General features: G+C 37.8%; 1 protein-coding gene across 1 annotated transcript in view; it reads left to right on the top strand.

Moving 5' to 3' along the window:
• Positions 1–2,254, top strand: part of tspan17 (tetraspanin 17) — a 38,351-nt gene extending 36,097 nt beyond the window's left edge. Inside the window, exon 8 of the mRNA XM_026947351.3 lies at positions 1–2,254. This exon is cut by the window's left edge and continues 259 nt beyond it. The gene's annotated coding sequence lies outside the window, so the exon portion shown is untranslated.
• The last annotated feature ends 13,593 nt before the right edge of the window (positions 2,255–15,847 follow it).

Genomic DNA, 15,847 nt, shown 5'->3' with positions numbered 1-15,847 from the left:
TGCGAGAATGCCGTCGAGAAAAAGGGGAGACGGAGCCTCTCTGAGTGTGCGCTCGTACTCCTTCCTTCAGCCTGTGGAAAACTTTCTGGCTCCTATGCACTTGTGGACTATTAAAACAGCGTTAAAGCTCAGACGGAGAGAAACGGAGCAGTACAAAGCCTTACTGCGATGCACGCCGTGTGGACGAGGGTCCTGCTCTTCTCACTTCGGATATGAATGCCGCGGAGCCGTCCAGCCAGACCACTTTCGATACGACTCATTTCTTTCAACCACTAGAGTCAAAGGGACGGAGGACGTTTTGTAAAGATTTTGCTCGACGAGATTCTTCATTAATATCCGGCTTCCGAGTCTCTTTTAAAATATATATATATTTTTTTTTTGTATGTAATTTTTTTTTGTTTAGCTAGAATATAATAGTGATATGCTAACATTAAACAGATCCTGTTACAATATGAACAATGCTGCTTTAACTCATAGAGGACTATAGACCGCTATACTAACCGAGTAATATTTTACATTTTAAACCAAGGGGGAGAGTCCACTGAAATTCAATTCAAGAGCCAACCACTATGACAGCCTTCACTTCCAGCACATTTATCCTTCTTCCTGCTGCCTGCCCTGCTTACATACGCACAACCTTACATCCATCCGCATAATGACATGCACACAATGGGCTTCATTTATCAATCATTTGTTAGTGAAGTCAAACTGAACTAAATATTCCTGCCAAATTTACAGAAGTTTCAGTAGCACTGATTTTCTTCGTGCTTACGTGCGTGTATGTTGATGAATGCCAGTAATCTGTAATTTACCAAGCCTGTTCATGGCGTAGTTGATTAACATTTAACCACGTCCATTAAACTCCATCAAAGGAAAGTTCACAGACAGCGCAGAAATGACAAAATGGCAACTAAACGCTGAAAGAGCGCGTCCTAAAATCTTACAGTAATGCAGCTCAGCCACTGCAGCGCCTCAGCTACTATAGACACCTCCTACTTTTATACGGCGCTTTAAAAATGCCCTATAATATAACGCCTCCTAAAATATAACTCCTCCTACTTTTATAGGGGGTCATTACTTTTGTCTCTTAGTTTTCTGAATTGCTTTCATTCAGAACATTACTATTGAATGACCGGGTTTTACTACATTTTTTTAAAAAAATTTTGCGTAATTGAAATAAAAAATGCATGATTTAAACTCGACTGCGTAACCCGTATATAAAATGGCGGTAACTCATCACCAGTTATATGTAAATTTACACAAAATATCAGTAGGATATGAAATTTTTTCCAAACGAGCTAGATTTTCATGAACACCGTTTCTTGTTCCTGCGAACAATTTCCAAATAAATTTGTTCGTATCCAGTTTGATCAATGAGGCCCACTGTCCCTACACGTAATATGGCGTCTGAAGGTATGTCAGTGATTTTGCTAAGAATAATGCAAGCTTTATAGCCACCAGTTTAGCATTGTGCAAACTGCACTGCAGTGTCTAAATCATCACACACTCACAGAGTAATTAAAGGAGTGGTCTGAAATGACGTATCGCTCCCGAGTTAACTTTTAAGGAGCTAATTATAGACAGGAGCCCGGAACAAACTAACCTCATCCATCACATGGAGACAGAGCCATTCAATATTTCTGAGCTGTTGTTAAAATGATATGCTTATTACAGGTTTATTTACACCTCACATAACTAATAGTTAAGTAACTTTTTTATTACTTATTGCTAACAAAAGAATCTACTTTATATAGCTAAAAACCGTCTCACCTCCATCTTGGTCAGGCTCGGGTTAAAGGCGTGGCTTAAAATTTCAAGTGAACTGGCGAGTACAGGTCCAGTTTGAGCACTATTTCATTAAAATGTTTACAAAAGTGTATTAAGTGCAGAGGTGCCAGCGTTTACGGTAGTTGATTTTTGACAAGGTGATACAGGATAGATCAGCGGTCGTGACTAATGTGACGTGACTAATGTAACGTGACTAACGCCCTATCGTCAGGAGATGGAGAGTTTGAATCCCGAAAATTCAACAGCCATCCATAGCATTTTCCAAGAGAGCGACGTTGCCTCTGGTGTCTGGGTGGAAGGGGTATACTCTCTCTCCCCTGTCAATCACAGCGACACTAGCCAATCACGGGCATCTGTGAGTTCATGTATGCGGAAGAGGGCAGATAGCGCATTACTGAAAAAAAAAAAGTGTTAGTAATACAAGTGGAAAGACATTTTTTCCTTACTAATCTGTGTATATTTTATATATATATATATATATATATATATATATATATATATATATATATATATATATACACAATATTATACTATATGACACTATATGATACACTATATATATATATATATATATATATATATATATATATATGAACATATATATATTTATATATATATTTGATTATTATGCTCGACTTAACATGGGCATGGATTTTTTTCCTTTTCGTCTGCTAGGATTTTCTTATTAGCACTATTGGCACATCTATAAGTATTCATAAGGAAAGTTTAAAAGTGTTATTAAACCTGTAATAAGCATTTACGTCTCATAGAATTGTACACTGAGCCAGGCTGTGTGTTTGGAGTCGAGCGTGTGATGATTTAATGCGAAATACTAATCAAATACTAAACTGGAGGCTGTAAGCTTCCGTTAATATCTAGCATTTTACTTTAACCTCGTAGCTGCAGTGCAAAAAAAACAAAAAAAAACCAAAAGAAATGAACTTAAGAGTCCAAACATCAAGTGCATTCGGATAAAAGTTCTTCTAATGCCATCTCAGTCTTCACACTTGGCTACATTTTGGTATATAGGGACCATGTATAGACACACACACACACATGTAGCTTCTTTCTAGCCTCCATAAAGCACTGCAGGAGTGTGTGTGTGTGTGTGTGTGTGTGTGTGTGTGTGTGTGTGTGTGTGTGTGTGTATACGTATATGCTCAGGCACTTTATTTCCCTAGAAGCAGAGCCGTCACACAGCAGGGAAGGGTTTGTGTTGTAGGAATTTTATGAAACATGGCTGCATGTTGCCGGTGTTGGTGAACGAGTTGAATGTTGTGCATGCGCTTATTATTCTTTTCTTTTTTTTTTTTTTTAAACTTCTCTCGTCGGATGCCGTGCACAGAGTGTGGCGTTCGCCATGGTTCAAGTTCTCAGCATTCTGTCTGTAGGAGAGGCGGAGACACAAGGCACACAAGGCCAACGCCATTATTCAGACATTTGTTTATTCCAGTTTTTATTGCAGCAGAGTGGCCTTTCTTTTATTCTTTTTTATTTTTATTTTTTTCTTTTTGGAGTCATATCATTCCCCGTGGAAACCTGTGCATCATGAATGTACTGCGTTTCCTCGCCAAACGAAGTGTGTGTGAATTGTCTGAACGTTAATGTGTCGTCTGGGATCACATGATCGACATTCCATGTCAATATGTTTACTTATTTTATTTCTTTATGTGTTTTTTTGTTTTTGAGAAGCCCATATTCATAAATCATTATAATTGTGTTGGTAATGATCATCGCAAACATTTTTATAAACTCTAATTATGAATTCTACAAAAATTATAATCACACTTATAATGATTTAGTGAATTGTGGGTTTGCACATAGATATACACACTACAGCCCTAGACAGGAGACAGAGTGCGCACTACTAAAGCCACATTCTTACTTTCCATAAGTAAGTGCCCCCTCATAGACTCCATACACGTTTGTTCAAATCCATTCTATCAGATTTAATACATTAGGTACATGAGAGGATCAAATGTTTGTTTTTTGCACAGTTTTTATGTTTTACGCTCAAAGATCTGAGTCCACTAAGTTTCCTTTACATACACCACCTGGCTCGGAGGAGAAAAGCAATTTTCATCAACTAACGTTATTTCCAGCCTCCTGTTTTAGTGCACCACATTTTAAATAGGAAAAAAAAATTTTAAAAATAATGTGGCTTACGTTAAGTATGTGCCAGCTGAAACATTTAAAGAGCTGTGATATAATGTGTATATTATGTCAGGAGCAAACACTCGGGGGAATGCTGTTATGGGAATGTAATCAAGGATATTTCCCATATCAGGAAAATTAAAACCACAGCTTTAAGTCCCTGTTTCATGTCCCTGTGTAAGCTGTTACTATAGAAATGATAACGTATATTAGAATGAGCACGTTAATATAAACTTGTGATTTGAATGATAGCCAGCACTACTGTTAAAGTTGCAGTTATAGAAAATTAATCAACACCTTCTGACCAATCAGAGTCCAGAATTCAGCAGAACTTTTCTGTCTTAAATTTCCTCTGCCATGGAGTTGCACTGGTGACTTCTCTTTCCCAAAAACACTTGTTCATCTTACGAATCGAGTAAACTAGCTTTGCTAGCTAAAGTCTGCAGAGAAAATCAGCTAGCGAACGTCGTGTAACACTTAATAATACATGCGCTCTCAAATCTTTTAAAGCACTTCTACACAAATAAATGGAAAAGAGCATGATCAAATTTTCATTCTAGCTCAACAACAAAAACATAATAATAATAGAAAACACAATGTGCGTTTATGGAGGAAGAGAACCAAAATGGCGGCCAAGTGGCTTCCTGGCTCTGTTTACAGAAATCTAGGGCTCTAATCTGTCTATCTGTGGGTTTTGGACTAGAGGTTTTTGCTTTTCTTGGAAAGATCTGCAGAATTTTAAAGCATGTTTGCACCAGTTTTAAAAATGAAAGCGATACTGTTTCAGGTCGGTGCAGTTCAGGTGATTGTCATACGCATAGCACCGTGTTGGATCTGTTAATCAGGTCCTTGTCACTTTCTTCAAAACACATTTCGTTTACAACACTCATCGTGCTTATTAAACGAAGCCGAATTGCTGACGATTAGCATTATGCAAACGACACAATGCTAACGGCTTCCTCGCTAGCATTCTGTCTTTGTTCTGTCTTTGATAGCAGATTTGATTGAGCTACACTTCATACTGCATTAGTTTAATAAAAATTATTAATTATTCTCATCGAAGTGTTAACGTTCGTCCGTTAAAAACAAAAGTTTAAATCTCAAATCACTCAGCAGCATATCCACATCGATTCTCAAGCTCGTTTAAAGGAATAGTTTGAGGGACAAAAAAAAAAAAATTCATAATGTTACTTTGTACAACAAATGTCGTAAAGAGACATGTTGGGTGTCTGATGTTGTGCTTGTTTTTATGAAGCCGCGATGCTAATGTAATGTAGCTAACACAAAATAGAAGTCTGTCTCCTCTGGAATGACTCCGCCCCCCTGTCGGCCCCACCTCCCTGAGTTTTACAGCTAAATTGTAGCAGAAATGAAGTAGCGATAATACAGTTGTACTATGGGCTTGTATTTTTTAAAATACATAATTTTTTTTTTTTTATGTTTTAAAACATGATTACGGAGTGTAAATGGTGCCTTTTAAAGCAGTTATAAACTTTTTAATAACTAGCTAAGTAAATAAATAAAGAAATAAATAAGTCCACAGTCCACCCCAGTACAGATTTATTTAATGAACATTAAAATGTCAGACTCGTTATATTAACGTGAACAATATTTTTTCCTGAAGCTTTTTGATTTAAGTGAGCAGTCAAACCATCAAATAACTAAAATAACTTAATAATAAATAAAACTTTTTTTTTTCCACTGCTGTAGCAAATTAAAAACAAATCACAGTTATGCTTTACAGCCTCCATTTAGAGAACCACTGATTTAAAGCAAGTACACAACATTTGGACATTTTCAGCTGAAACAGACTTCTATTACTTGTTGGTTACGTAGCGTCAAAGCTAAAGGAAAACAGATCCTGACTGATCGACTACATTTGGGATAAAATGAAAGCTGCACATTTGATTATTTCACTAAAATATTCCTTTAAGACGCTGACATCACCATCCGATCATCACTCGAACCGAGGACGCTCCTGTCTCTTACCATGTTTCCATTCGTCCGACTAATATGTAAAATCAGGGTAGCACACGTTTATAATGAGATCCGGTGTCTTGCATAAGTATTCGCCCCCTTGAACTTTATACTGAAACTGACTTCATTCAGGATTAAATGTAGTGACTCGACACAAAATAGCCCATTATGCTGATATATAACTATCAATATAGTTTACAAAATTATTTACAAATAAAAAATTATTTATTTATTTCCTTTTAAAGTTTGCGATTGCATAAGTATTCACCCCCCACTGCTGCGAAACTACTTTTGTAACTTATGATGGCAACTAATTTAAGGGTTTCACAACAACAAGGGGAGGTTGAATACTTTTGCAGTCACAACTTTGACATTTTTTTAAATTTCATTCCTACACTTCAATATTACGGACTATTATGTGTAGATTCACAACATTCAGTCCCACTGAAGTCCATTTCAATTCCGCAAAATGTGGAAAAGTTTAATTGGGGGGGTGAATACTTATGCAAGGTGCTGTAAATACGGGCTTTGTTTCGATTCAGCCGTAGAGATTCTTACGTTAAACATTTAGCCAGCTTTATAGTAGCGTCCTACACTCTTAAAACTAGTTTGTGTGATTGCTCTAATCCGATATCGTCATGCCTTTTTGCAAACGTGTGAGGGAAGCTCTCTCTCACTCTTTTCATCAAAGAAGAACTGAAATAGTTGTTGAAATGATCCTATCAATGCCTCTGGTTTGAGAAGAGGTCTTTATGCGTAGTTTTTTTTTTTTAATGTCCGTTTATTGACTTGATTGTGGGACATGGTCTGTTACACTGTATGTTATATAAAATATGCTCCTTTTTCATATTCAATAAAAGGATTTATGACCTTGTAGGTTCTTTCTGCTGTCACAACACCAGTTATTTACTATCATTACTCCTGGGTTTTGAGATAAAAGGTGCAGTGGTGGCATAATTTAAGAAAAATAAATAAAAGGGTTCTTAATATATTGCCACAAGAATTTTCCTGAGAAAAAAGATGTTAATGAAATGGGGTAGCTGCAAGAAGCCTCGTCTGATCATAACCCGAACTCAAACTGCCAAATTTGCTCAAAGTCTCCACCAGATGGCGACAGTTTCACCCCAGTGTTAGAGCTAACACTGACTACTGACTGCTGACTTCTCCAGCAGCACATTTATTATACAGAAATGACCTGAATATACAGACAGATGGTGTTGGAGATCAGAATTACTCTCAAGCAAATAAAACATTTGGATTTGACGTTTGCTGTTTAAATAAGATATTGATGCTGCGAAGACGACTCATTTACAGACAACGCCCGCTAGTGAAAAGAGACCAGTGTACAGTTTACTGCTTCTCTAGAGGTAAATGAGGAAAAACTGACAGAATTTTTAAGTAATTAATGAAGAAAGATGCCAACAACCAGGAAGTATGTTAAGAAGAAGGAAAAGAAAAACAAACAATGAAAGAAAGGCAGAAGGAGAAAGGAAAAAAGGAAACATTAAAAGGTAGACAGAAAGAAAGACAACCAACCAGAACGAAAGAAAGAAAGAAAGAAAGAAAAAAAGAGAGAAGGAAAGCAGTCCAGAGAGAAAAAGAAAAAAAAAACAGAAAGAAGGAAAAAAGAAGAGACAAAAAGGCAGGCATAAAAATGAAGAACAAGAGGAAATGTTGAAAGGAAAGAGTGCAAAGAAAGAAAGACAACCAACAGTAAGAAAAGAAATAAAAAGAACTGGAAAAGGAAGGAAGGAGCCACAACCAAAAATAAGAAAGAAGAATAGAAAGAAAGAAAGGAAGGGAGAAAAGAAAGAAAAAGGAGGAGACGCAGAAGGAGGCAAATAAGAAAGAAAGACAGCAACCACAAGAAAGCAAAGAAAGAAAGTCAGATTGTGAAAAAAAGACCCCAACCAACAGGAAGAAGAGAAAGTGTCGCAAGAAAAATTTAAAAAACGGAAGGAAAGAAAAAGACCCTTTTGTATAGACTGGACAGCCAATGTGTCACCAAACAGCTCTGATATAATGTATTATTCACACCTCCTGCTTTCAATTAACACTTTTTAAATGGTAGTTTAATATCTTTTTATTTAACGGTAGGTCTGTTATTCTCGGCTTATTCTGTTGTATCTTCTGCTTTAACACACATGACTGTTGAGCTCTCTGTGACCGTGAAGTGATTGCATGATGTAAATGTCCAGATGAGGACATTTAATGTTTATTTCATTTCCATCTGTTCAGTGCTGTGTTCAGACTGACAGGATTATGGCATACTGTGTACAGTATGTACCTTAGAGACATTAAGCTGTACATTACATTATAAAACATGACATTAGTGCTGTGTCCCACGTCCATAAAGGCCTGAGATTCGATTCTGCACCACTGCACTTCCCTCAAGTCCGGCACACGCTCTTTTATTGACAGTCTCCACATGAGATGTGATCTGTACATCACGCTATAAAACACACAGCATTAAAGTAGTATTTAATGTCCATAAAGGAGCCGAGATTCAGTTCTGCACTACTTCATTTCCTCTGCATCCTACATGATCAGACACTCGAGACGGTTCGACATATCTCTGATGTCTTCCAGAAGAGACTCGACTGATAGGATCAGCAGCTCAGATTGGATCCCTGACTCCGGATCTGAAAAAGCTCGCTACTCCCTAATGTCCACGCTGGAGAAACTGGTGCACTGTGGAGAACACTAATATAGTGACCTGACTTAGTCATCACATCACATCACATCAGTTCACTGTGGAACCTGTCCCAAATCACACACTTTGCTCACTATATAGGACACGAAAACACCTTTACATCACACCACTGTGGGCGTGGCCTAAACCACACTGACTGTTCACTGTATAGGCCACATAAACACAATGTGAGACTGTGAGACTGAAAGCTAGACAGCAAAAGAAAAGAAAGGAAAGAGCCATCAACCATGAGGAGGTTGAAGGGAGTGGAAAGAGAGAAAGGAAGAAAGGAAAAAAGAAAGAAAGGAAAAAGAAATTATATGAAAGAAAGAAAGAAAGAAAGACCTTTGAAAAAGTTCAAGGGTGTGAATACTTATGCAAGCCTCTATAGGCCATATGAACACCTTCTCAGATGTGGAACTCTCCCAAACCACACACTGATCACTATATAGGCAACATAAACAGCATCTCAATTGTCTAAAGCCTTATGCTCTAGGCACTACATACTGTAGGAAACTTAAACAGTTATAGAAGTCTCATTAATACATGACATCACTGTGCACATAAACACTGTTACAACACATCACTGTGGGCGTGGCCCAAAATATACAGCCTCTTCACTGTATATATTTGGAGACGATGTTGGAGATGCAGCCAACCTGTGGGAAAAGGTTCTCTAACATTTTGGCCTTGGCATAAGGAGCTCCATTTGTTGGAAACCCAATCCTGCCCATCACCCTGAGAACACCATCCCCACAGTGAAGCATGGTGGTGGTAGCATCACCTTGAGCGTTACCCTTGGCTTTGATGCTTCTCTAATGAATACCACATCTTTTATGTTTTTGTTAGTAAATAACTCTGCAAACTATACAGATTTTCCCACACTTTAATATTATAGGCTGTTTTGTGTAGGGTAATGATACATGATAATCTCAGTTCAATGCATTTCATGTCTCAGGCTGTAACACTACAGAATGTGGGAAAGTTCAAGAGGGGTAAAAATGTATACATGGTGCTGTACATAGACAACATTATAGACCACTTAAACAGTTACCTCAAATGACTTCATCACCACATTCATTGGATAGTCCACATAAACACCATTACCACTCCTCTGAGTCTCAAATTACACCCTGTATCCCTGCAGATAGGCCTTTCACAACCTTATGGGTATTTTGTACCCTTCAAGGTAAATTTGTGGACATAATTATTGCAGTGCATTGTGGGATTTCAAGAGTGGATAATTTCCACGGAGATTTCAGCTATGACTCGAATTTCCTTGCAGCTGATGACCTATGCCCTCTGACCTTTGGCTGCTTCTTGACTGCTGCATCTGCCAGACTTTCTGCTGTGATGTGACATTTCAGGAAGCAGCTGAAGATTATCCGGAACAATCTTGGTGTCCAGCCTTTATGAAACTGAGATGCGTGATGATGCCATTTAACCCTCTGTCTCACACTCCACTAAGGACGTATCCTAAACCACAAACCCACTCTTCAGGACACGACACATACCTTCGAAAACATCTTGCCAACATTAGTCCTCTGTGGATGTGTCCCAAACCACAAACCCTGTTAACTATTCAGGACACAATACCAACATTCAAAAACATCTCACCATGTTTAGCCCACTGTGGATGTGTCCCAAACTGCATGCCTTATTCCCCTTAAAGGCACATAAACACCATCATTGAGCCACTGTAGATGTGTACCAAACCTATTCACTGCTCAAGACACAACACCAAAGTTCCAAAATATCTCACCATAATTAGTCCACTGTGGACGTGTCCCAAACCAAAAACCCTGTTCACTTTTCAGGACACAGCACCAACCTTCCAAAACATCTCACCAACATTAGTCCACTAAAGTCGTTTCCCAAGCCATAAACACTATTCACCATCCAGGGCACAACACCAACCTTCCAGAACATCACCAACATTAGTCCACTGAGGATGTGTCCCAAATTACATGCATTATTCCCTATAAACCCACATAAACACCATCGCAAACCATCATTGGCTAACTGTGGATGCGTCCCAAGCTATATGCCCTATTTCCTAAAAAGAAAGCCACACAAAAACACCATCGCAAACCAGCATTGGCCCACTGTGGCGTGTACAGTTCATGTATAGTTCTGCTTAGTCTGAAATAATTTGACATCGTAATTCAAGCAGTGTGCAAGATGCCGTTAAGTAACCACACAACCGCAGATATTTGCTGTAGAGTTGCATCGTCTCTTAGCTTAATCTTGACCCCATGTTTTCTCCTAAGGAAACAAATCATATGCCCAGAAGATGTCGGCGGAGATGATGAGACATGATTGTCCTCCTCTTTTTTTTAATTGTTCGGTTCTTTTAGTGTGGTTTAAATTAGCGAAAATCTAGCCGCTGCTCACAAAGAAACCCCCTGGAAGAGATTTATGTGATTTATGAACACAGCGGGTGCCTGTGTATTAAAGGCCTCCATTGATCTTGGTCGGAGCATCACGTCAGCATGAGCTGGGCCGGAGGGAGCGAGCCATCACATGAAAGACCTCAGCACCTCTGAGACACACGCGAGTGTGATCTGTGCAACGCCGCTGGCCCAAAAAACACTGAACAAAGTCCTCTAAAGAGCCTTTTATTCTCTAAAAACATGTACACAAGCATTGTATACTATATATGACATACATGTACCTACTATATATATATATCCATTATTTCAGCTTGCTGATCTTTTTTATTTTTAGCAGTTTAGCAATATTTAGCATTCAGTGGGAGTGGGAATGCCTTAAACACCATATATTAATCTGGATGTGTGTATGAATACTGGTTTTCATATATGCATAAGTAAAGGTGTAGTTAACCAGCTAGCTAATCAAACTGCTAGGGGGGGGTAACATGAGCTAACATGCCCAGGTTTCTGAGAGGACTTTTGAGTCAGAGAGAAAGAGAAAGAGAGCAAGCTAAAATGAGCTAACCTGGCAGGATTTTCACAGATTATATTAACCAGCTAGTTAAAAATGACCTAACTTGCTAGGATTAATATAGACTTTATTAGCTAGCTCGTTAACATGATCTAATCTGACAGGATTTTCACAGATTTTATTAGTCAGGTATTTTACATTAGCTAATTCAGACAGGATTCTACTTTATTAGTCAGCTAGCTAAAATAATCTGACAAAAATTTCATAACTTCTGAAAGTCATCTAAAAATGTTTTGAATATTATGTGCTAACATTAGATGGCTAGCGAACATTAGCTAACCTAACGTCTAATTTGACATTCTGACCATAACGACTCCCAGGTATATCCTGTAGCTCTGCTGTTTTTCAGACCAAGATCAAGGAGGTAAGAAAAACAGACCAATGACTATATCACAACTGAGAGTGTGTAGAGACACTCAACATCTGCAGGATCAGATACAGTAGATGTGAGGGTCTGATAAAGCTGCTTGTTGTCTGTGGTCTTTACCTCAATTCTGGATCTAGAGGAAGAACGAACAATGGCTAAGTTCGACATAAATACAGACTTTAGCACTACTTGAAGTGCTTAGGCAGCTTAACCATGGGCATGTTTCTTTATAGAATAGTGCATAGAATTAACCAACTAATCGGCATTTATTCATTAATTTGACAACTCAAAATACAGAATTGATTCAAATGAAAAATAATATGATGTGCTGGATCAAGTGCTATTTTATAATCTGGCGAATAATCAGGGACTATTCATGCAGCAATACATTGGCAGTATAGTAAATGCCTTTTAGATGTTTATTTCAATGATGATCATCTTGTCATTTGTATATCAGTGTATCAGTCTTTTTTTTTATTATTCTTTTCAAAATGATCTCTTCAGTCTTCTTTAGTCCACATTTTCTATCCCCTGATTTAAAGGTAATTTAGACGATTCTGAGAAAAACCCAGTCTCAGAAGCCTCGATTTAAGAAAAATAAGGCACCCTGGGAGACGTGAACTACACACACAGGGGTCATTTTAATAATCTAAATAGGGGCCCAGAAAATCAACTTAAGTACCTGCATAACCCGACTTTGAATACAAGGAACTTTCCCCATGTAAATATTGACATAAACTTTGGAGTTAAATCCCTGACTCTGAATATTACCCTATATCTCTTCCTCTCTTTTCCACGTCCCTGTTTCCTCCCTCTATGAAGTCTCAAATCTCATCTACCAAACCTTTCTTTATCTCTCGAGGCTGCTGTCTGTTGAACCTAGGCCTGGTCCTGCCGTTATTTCAGCCCATGAATGACCGCAGTGTCTTAAGAAGGTCACATCTTTTATTGCTCTTAATCTACTGATTGGATGATGGTGTAATTGGATTGGATTTCCAGTTGGCTGTTCGCAAACTCTAATCAATTGAATCAGAGAGTTATTTAATTAATGGGAATATTAGTTAATATGATTGAGGTCGTTCCGCAGCTCTGCTCACTACACAGGCTTCACTGAGGGGCTGATAATTCACTTTCTGAGTCTCTCTCTCTTTCTCTCTCTCTCTCTCTCTCTCTCGCTATGAATTTGCACTGGATGAGTGAAAATTCACCAACAAAGCACCAATATACAAAGGGACAGCTTCTTCTATATAATGCGTCTATTTTTAGCATGGTTGATGGTAGCTGGATGTCAAAGGTCATTTGCAGAACTGTGACTAATGCACATGTAACAAGATTACAACATTTATAATTATTTATAAATTCTAAAACTATTATAATTATTAGAATTCTACATATACTGAGCCACAATTAGTGGCTGTCCAAGCTCTGTATTTTCAGCTACAAGTATGTCCTGGTGTCTGCATTAATTACCACAGAACGCTGCTGCAGAAGTAATAGGGTTTCGTTATTTGGTTAAGGAAGCTGTTAGATTATTTACAAAAGTGTAAGAGTATCACTCGTAGCCTTTACGAAAACAATTCCGAAATTCAATCTTGTCCCATTTCCACATGTTGTGTTTGTTCTTAAATATCCTACACCATATTTTAAATCATGTCCTGGAAATAATGTATTATCATGGAACATATGAAAATGTTTGATATGGAAATAATGGATATATAAATAATAATGTGATCTATAGCATTATGTTAACAGTGAAACAGTTTTAGATTTCCTCAGATATTTAATAAAGCTCTTAGCTGGCGTATAGACTCAAAACATTACCTTGAGAAACTTTAGAATTTAGCCGTTTATTTTTAGTTTTAAACCTTTAACTATTTTTGCTTGAAATCTTGAAAATGATATAATGATTTTTTTCTTCTTTTGAAGTCATTAGAATTCTAGAGTGATTGTTCTTGCCTTTGAAGTCATTAGAATTCCCAAAGTATTTTATCACTGTTTAAGTGACAAGAGTCCTAGAATTACTTTTCTTGCCTTTGTAGTCATTAAAATTCTAGAGTGATTGTTCTTCCCTTTGAAGTCATTTGAATTTTAGAGTGATTGTTCTTGCCTTTTAGGTCAATAAAATTCTAGAATTATTTTTCTTGCCTTTGAGGTCAGTAGAATTCTACAGGGAATTTCTTACCCTTGAAGTCATTGCAATTATAGCATGATTTTTTTGCCTTAGAATATCCCTAGAATTCAAGAGTGTTTTTGTCAAGTCCTGAATTCTATAATGATTATTTTCTCACCTTTGAAATCCATCAAGTTCTAGAAATTGTGTCCATTGAATAAGACAAATACATAATTACACATTGTACTCGCACATCATAAAACACAGCTACCAATCATGAGATGTGATGCATCTTTTCACTAGAATGTGTTTGAGAGACTCTCCAGATATTAGAGATCATATCTGGAAATGGTCTTTGTTTTAATTTTATCCTTTTTCCCAATTTGGTCATTTGCCAGTTCCCACCAACTAGCCAGTTCTGCTCTATCACACAACAGCTGTGGACCTCATGTTATGTTACAGGGCAACGTAACACACTTGGAGGAAAGCGCTATCTACCCCCTTCTGCATACTTCATCTCATACCACAATTGGTTAGTGTCACTCTTATTGATAGGGAACAGACTAACGCCGTCCCTCCCACCCAGAGACCACATCCAATCCCACGCTTATGGACCCCTTGCCATTATGGCTTTGGTCATATTGGGATTCGAACGCTGTTCTGTTGGGCCACTCGGGAACCCCATATTGCTACCACTTCGCTAGACAGGGCAGAGAGAAAAGCTGTCTCCCGTCCCTGTGGCATCGGCACATCGCTGTCTCAGTGCTAGGGCAAATAAATTACAGTTTTTCATTCATATCACTGAGTATCATCACTCACTTTTTTTCTCATCTTGCTAAAGGCCTTTCATATGACGCTGACTCCAACACTGCTTCACAACTGTTTTGATTTCTATCTTCAGCGCTCTGAGGGGTTTAAATGTTGAACATCAAAAGATATACATCAGTACAGACTTTCAGGAATGTTCTCATTATTTACAACCAACATTGTGGCATATGCATTGGGGTTTCTAGGCTGATTATTGACCAAAAATATCATTTGGGTTCTTTCACCTTGAGCTTTTTTTTTTTTTTTTCCAAAGCATTGATTTCACTTGACCCAGTCCCTTGTTTGTGCTTCTCCAATGAATTGCATGCTGCTCTCATTTCAGTAATAGAATCGTGCCTATTGACTCAAAAGGTATTGATAGTCAGAACTTCATAAAACTACACACTCACAGCTTGCAGCTAATTACTTTAGTTCTTTTTAACTGAACAATACACACACAGAACAACAGAACAGCAACAAGAGGTTAAACTAGATAACGTCGCTATGCAAAGTGACTGCAAATTGCATGAGCCTGTAAACCATTATGAGAAGCAGCGTATGGAGGACACAGATAAGTCCTAAGTGGTAATTAAGGATAGTGCAGAACTTATTATTGTGCAGTAAATTTCCTGTGATGGGGCCGAGGAGGGAGAGAACAGAAATACTTTTTTGTAGTCGACTTGAGTCACCCTGAGCTATTGTATTAGCACTAATTATCAATATAGTCTATAATTATAGAAAGCCTCGAAAGGCATAGCATTACATTTGGAAGGGACACGTTACAGGCCTATTGGACACATGCCCTTGACAAGCATCGATTTTTGAAGTGAATTAGGCCTTTAAGCTGTCACACACAGCATGATGCATAGAACGAATGAACAGAATGGAAAATCACAGAATTTGAAATAAATCTGAAAATGTTATTGGTGTATGGGTCTGAAATTTCAACCAGTGAGTGGTCAGTTAGATCCAAACTGTTTCCAAATGG

The sequence above is a fragment of the Pangasianodon hypophthalmus genome, chromosome 9 (genome assembly GCF_027358585.1).
Source record: "Pangasianodon hypophthalmus isolate fPanHyp1 chromosome 9, fPanHyp1.pri, whole genome shotgun sequence".
Classification (NCBI taxonomy): domain Eukaryota; kingdom Metazoa; phylum Chordata; class Actinopteri; order Siluriformes; family Pangasiidae; genus Pangasianodon; species Pangasianodon hypophthalmus.
This window is presented reverse-complemented; position numbering and strand designations above follow the sequence as displayed.